The following is a 6,006-nucleotide window of genomic DNA, read 5'->3' on the forward strand; positions in this document are numbered from 1 at the left end:
ATCAATGGACGGCTAAAGAAAAATCTACGTATTTTTCAATCTTTGCGGCAATCTTGTGCATATTGCGGCTCACAAATATACTTATATATATGCATGTATGTTTTGCATATTTTGTGTGCAAAAACTTGAGAGAACATCAAGTGTAGAGTGTCAAGCCAATTGTAATCTTGTGAGTTTTAATAAAATTCTCTAGTTGCAGCCCGTGGATGTAGGATTTGCACCGAATCCGAACCACGTAAAATCCTTGTGTTCTTCTTGCTTTATTTTCGTGAGTTTGTGTGTGTGTGAAAGTGTGTTTCCGCTGCGTGTACCCGGTCCAATTCCTAACAACTTGTATCAGAGCCAGGTTAGCGAGGTTTTGGAGGGTACAATCATTTTTTTTTCACGCACGAGTGTACCTGATTTGTATCTTGTTTGTCGTAATGGCTGAAGACAAGGTTGTAATCGAAAAGTTCAACGGTTCTGATTTTAGCTGGTGGAAAATGCAATTAGAAGCATTGCTATGTCAGAAAGACTTGGACATGGTACTCGGAGACAAACCGGAGAAAATGGAAAAAGCTTTTGAAGATGCGTGGAACTCAAAGGACAAGAAAGCCAAGGCGGTTATTACATTGTCGTTGACGAAGAGCGTTGCTTTCAACATCATGAATGAAACCACGGCGCGTGGTATGATGGAGGCTCTGTCAAATATGTATGAGAAACCATCGGCGGCTAACAAGGTGTTCTTGATGAAGGAGTTGTTCACTACAAGGATGAATGACGAAGGCTCAGTTACGGTTCACATTAACAATCTAAATTCAATTCTGTCCAGATTATCATCTGTGGGAATTAAATTTGATAACGAGACTCAAGCATCACTGCTACTAGCTTCTCTACCTGATAGCTGGTCCGGAACAGTTACTGCTGTTACGAGTTCCGTGGGGACCAGTGGTATGACTTTTGAAGGGGTTAGAGATTTGGTTCTTGGCGAAGATATCAGACGCAAGAATCAAGGTGGATCTTCTTCTTCTGATTTATTAAATGTCGGAAGAGGTAGAGGGAATAACAGGAGCAGTGGGAGTCGGGGAAAAAGTTCTTCTAGAACTTTGAAGAATGTGAAATGCTGGAACTGCCAAGAGGTGGGACATGTTAAGAGTCAATGTCCAAAGAAAGAATTAAACATTGCTGGTGCTGAGAGTGTGTCTGAGGATGATGCACTGATACTCAATATGGAAAGTTCTGTGGACTCTTGGGTCATGGATTCAGGGGCTTCGTTTCACGCCATGGACAACGGGGAAACGATGGTGAATCTAAAAAAAGGAGATTTTGGAAAGGTACGGTTAGCAAATGACGAGATGCTTCAAGTAACGGGCATAGAAGATATTGATCTAGTTACTTCATTGGGAACTACATGGAGCCTGAAGAATGTCAGGGTTATTCCGGAGCTGAAGAAAAAATTGATTTCTGTTGGTCAGCTAGATAAACAAGGACTGGAAGTAAGGTTTGGTGGTGGTAAATGGATGGTGGTCAATGGTAATTCGGTGATTGCTCAAGGTATGAAGCGTGGGTCATTGTATATGGTTGAGGTACCTGCTGAGGGAAGTATGACCATCCCGATTAAGCAAAACAAAATCTGGTTCGCTAAATCTACTGCTAAGAGAGTTCATTTTGCAAACATGAATTCTGGAGCCAAGGGGATGTTAGCTGGACGAGTCGGAAATTCTAAACCATTCAGGGGATTCTGTGACAGTGGGAGCACGGGGTGTGTTCCGGGTACAGTTACAAAGAGCCGTTGGGTTTTGAAGACTAAGACTGAAAATTTCTCTCCTGTTGGATGTTTGCTATGTTTGGAGAGTGTTAGTGGTCCTCGGTGTATCTCTGGATCCGGTGGAGTGTCCAAATCAGTTGAGACAGAGGATGAGTCGGTGGCGAGATTAGCCATGGCTGAGTTGGAGCTAGTGGGAGCTTCAACTGGCTCTTTCTAGTAATTGATGATGAGGGGCGGCTGCAACTAGAGAAATCAAACTAAGTTTTAGCTTGTTCTTTGGAACTGGAAGCTTGAAGGACTTGGTTGTTTTTTAAGATTACTGGAGTAATTGAGAGTTGGATGGCGGAGAAAGACTAATTTGTTCAAGTCTCCAAGTGGGAGATTGTTAAGATTTATGGAGTCATGAACAAATTGACAAGTTCCTAAGAGTTCAAGGGCCATAAATGAAACTTGGAAATTAAAACAATTGAATTGTTGAATGGACGGTGGAATCAATTGTTTAATATTTATTGTCACTATCTCTAATGTGAACGCAACAATTGAACATTTGAATTGGACGCGAACTTTCGGTGGAATAATCAATGGACGGCTAAAGAAAAATCTACGCATTTTTCAATCTTTGCGGCAATGTTGTGCATATTGCGGCTCACAAATATACCTATATATATGCATGTATGTTTTGCATATTTTGTGTGCAAAAACTTGAGAGAACATCAAGTGTAGAGTGTCAAGCCAATTGTAATCTTGTGAGTTTTAATAAAATTCTCTAGTTGCAGCCCGTGGATGTAGGATTTGCACCGAATCCGAACCACGTAAAATCCTTGTGTTTTTCTTGCTTTATTTTCGTGAGTTTGTGTGTGTGTGATAGTGTGTTTCCGCTGCGTGTACCCGGTCCGGTTCCTAACAATCACCACACCACACCCATTCTTTCCTTGCTTTAAGGATATGTGTGTAGATTTTCTTGTTTGACTAGCTATTGCCTTTAAGTTGTAGTTGTAACTGGTATTTCTATATGTAGAATGGAAGCATAAGAATTAAGACAACAACTCTTCATTTTTCCTTCTAACCTTTGTAACCTTGTTTTTCATTTTATCAAAAAAAAAAAAAAAAAAAAAGGCCATTTGGTTTAGCTCCTTTCTGTCCCTGTTTTCCTCTGTTTTGACAGCAAAACGCCATACTTTGTACACTAATTTCAGCCCTAAGAAAGCTTAAATTTGATCCATTTGATTTCTAACAAGTGGTAGTCAAATTATTGTAGAGCTAAAAGTTCTCCAACGCTTATTGCCATACATGCTCATATAATGTTGTAGACAATGAATTTGATATATTTAGAGTTCAAAAAGTATTTGTAAATTAGCCCATATATGATATAAGAATATTTGTTATGAATACCCATTACTATAAATGCTTATCTATCTTCGTAACTAAGGCTAATAAGCAAAAGCATAATTCGATTAATAATTTTAGCACAGAACCTGTTGGTTGACAGAAACAGTTGAAAAAGATTTAGGATGTTTGAGGGATTTGAACCCGACGTGAATCGAACACGCAACCTTCTGATCTGGAGTCAGACGCGCTACCATTGCGCCACGGATCCTATTGCTTAATTTATTAGCGACAATTAATATATCCATTTCACGATTATTAATTTTTGTATTTATTATCAAATATTATGATTTATATATAATCACAAAACTATATTATTATAATTTGTGACATAATTTATCTAAAATAACAACCAAATTACATTTTTGGTCATTTATATATAATTAGAAAACTATATTATTAGAATAAAAATATTTTTAAATAAAATAGTTACGATTGTTTTGTCGAGTGATAGTACATTTTAGATAAATTCCTAACACTACAGTATTAGAATAATAATAATTTTTTTGAATAAAATAATTACGATAATTGTATCGAATAATAATACATTCTAGATAAATTCTTAACATGTTTAACGTATTAGTTATTAGATATAAAACATAATTCAAATTTATAAAAGAAAAAAATAAATACAAGTTAATTCTTCTAATATTCATCATTGTCATCTTTTTAATGATTCTATATACTACTTTTATATACCATGATAACATCGCGACTGATCCTTGGTCTTGGCGTGACCGTTGACGGTTGACTTTTGATCGGTTTGATTTTTGGTCAAATTGTGGGCTTTGAGTTGTAGATTGACCACTGTTTGGATTAGGTGGTGCGAGTAGTTGGCTATGCAGGACTTCTAGTGTTTGGTCTTTCGGCTCTTGAACTCAGGTGAGTTTTCTCATTATATTGTATATTATAGTATGTGTCCTATGTATGTTAGGATGTTGTTATGTTGTAGTATGTTGATTAGGAAAGTAGGCTGGTATAGTCCTTTGCATGTATGATATGTTGGTATGTTATGTGTAGGGAGTTTACGGTGGACCGGCACGAGAGCTAAGAGCCCAAATTACTCATGTTTAGGGTTAGACGTACATGAGATCCGTTGACCGTTGGGATGACTAGACATGCACTAGAGCTGTTAGCCATGACTAGACGTGTGCTAGAGTCGTTAGTTGTTAGTTGTAGTCAGTCAGATCAGAACGAGAGCTGAGAGATTGGTCAGTGTGTGGATCGACACGAGATTCGAGTCTTTATTTGTATGCATTGTATGTGTATTGTGGTATATGGTATTTTGGGGAACTCGTTAAGCTTTGGCTTACAGTTGTGGATTAAATGTTTTTCACGTACTTCTTTTGATCATGGAAAAGCGAAGACGTGATTGTACACATACACACATCAACAACTTTTATGTTCTTGAGACTTCCAGAATAATTTCACTTATACTCTGATCTTGGATTTTTTTTGAATTATGGTTTTATGAACAAGTGATTTTATCTTGATCATGATTTTATAAAAACTAGTGAAAAGTCTCGCACTACGACACAAGTTTGAATTAGGTTGATGAAGTGCGTCGAGACTGAGTCGAAGGAATGATGTGAAAGTGAAAATGTTAAAAGTGTAACATTCACGAAATTACTAAGATGATCATAATTCAAAATAAATTTTCATGATATTGTTACGTTGACATTGTACATCGATGTTAAAACTGTAACATGAACAACATTTCTACATTTACCAAAATCATTGATACGCATAGATTTGTCTTCTCATGGATCCTTTTTAATGATGAGTACCATTTCCTCATAGGTTGTGATGAGTTTTTCGGTGAGTATGATGGAGAAACGTAAGCACTTGAGGTTAGCGAGCTCTACGTTTTTGTGATTATGATAAAAGTAGTTGTGAGAGTGATTGATAGGTAAATGGTGTTTCACATTCTATGTTTTGTGTAGTTTCTTCCTTCATTTATAGTTGTCGAAGTAGGTTTTGGTAGTCGATTGTGAGGTTGTTTTTGATAGTTTGTTGTTGCTTGACCAGACTTTGAATTAAAGTTGTCATAGTTTTCTTCAATGGATCTTGAATTTCTTTGTCCGTGATTGGAGGTAGGGTTTAAAAACTTTTTGTTGGTAGTATGGTGTAGCTGTAAATGGGGGAAGGAGATTATTAAGTATGCCAAGTTGAAGGCAGTTAAAGAGGCGACATGCATTAATTTAAGTCGGATTGGTATTCGAGGTGATTATTGTTACTTAGTTTTTTTTTTTTTAAACGACAAATAAATATAAGAGAAATTAAATATCCTCCATCGACTTATCTCAATTTCATATGGGTATGAGAATAGTAGGAAGAAAAAATAGGAGACTATTTAATTTCTTTAAATATAAATCTTCTCTGCCTGAGATTGAACCCATAATCTCCTTGTTAGTAGTTAGATTAGAACCTCCATGTTAGCCAAATGGGCTAGCCCTAACTTGTAATTGTTACTTAGTTATTTTTATTGGTTGTGACCGTGGTGATTGATGTTATTAAGATTTGTGCATTTATTAATTGTGGTTTTACCAACGTGTTATTTTCTTTACTCTTAATGTAATGATTGTTTATTTATTTATTTATTTTTCATTGGCTATTATGGCGGTGATCGATGTTATTAGGATATTTGGGTTTAGTTAGTGTGGTTCATGGGGGCGTTGAGGAGGGGGGGGGGGGGGGGGAAGTGGGCAGTTGCACAGAGCCCAGTGTTTTTTAATATATATTTTGTTTAAAAAATAAAAGCTTATAATAACAATAAGTACCTTTTTTTCTGGTTCGTGCTGGGCCTTTGAGGATATTTAATTCTTCAGGACCCTGACGTGGTTTAGTTCTAATGCATTCAATATCTATTTTTT

At 36.6% G+C, this 6,006-nt stretch overlaps 1 non-coding gene across 1 annotated transcript; it reads right to left on the reverse strand.

Moving 5' to 3' along the window:
• Positions 1-3,272: 3,272 nt before the first annotated feature.
• Positions 3,273-3,344, reverse strand: TRNAW-CCA (transfer RNA tryptophan (anticodon CCA)). The gene has a single exon. It is a non-coding gene; the product is annotated as a tRNA-Trp (tRNA).
• Positions 3,345-6,006: the final 2,662 nt, after the last annotated feature.

Source organism: Lactuca virosa, chromosome 4, assembly GCF_052849685.1.
Source record: "Lactuca virosa cultivar CGN04683 chromosome 4, Lactuca_virosa_CGN04683_v6, whole genome shotgun sequence".
NCBI lineage: Eukaryota > Viridiplantae > Streptophyta > Magnoliopsida > Asterales > Asteraceae > Lactuca > Lactuca virosa.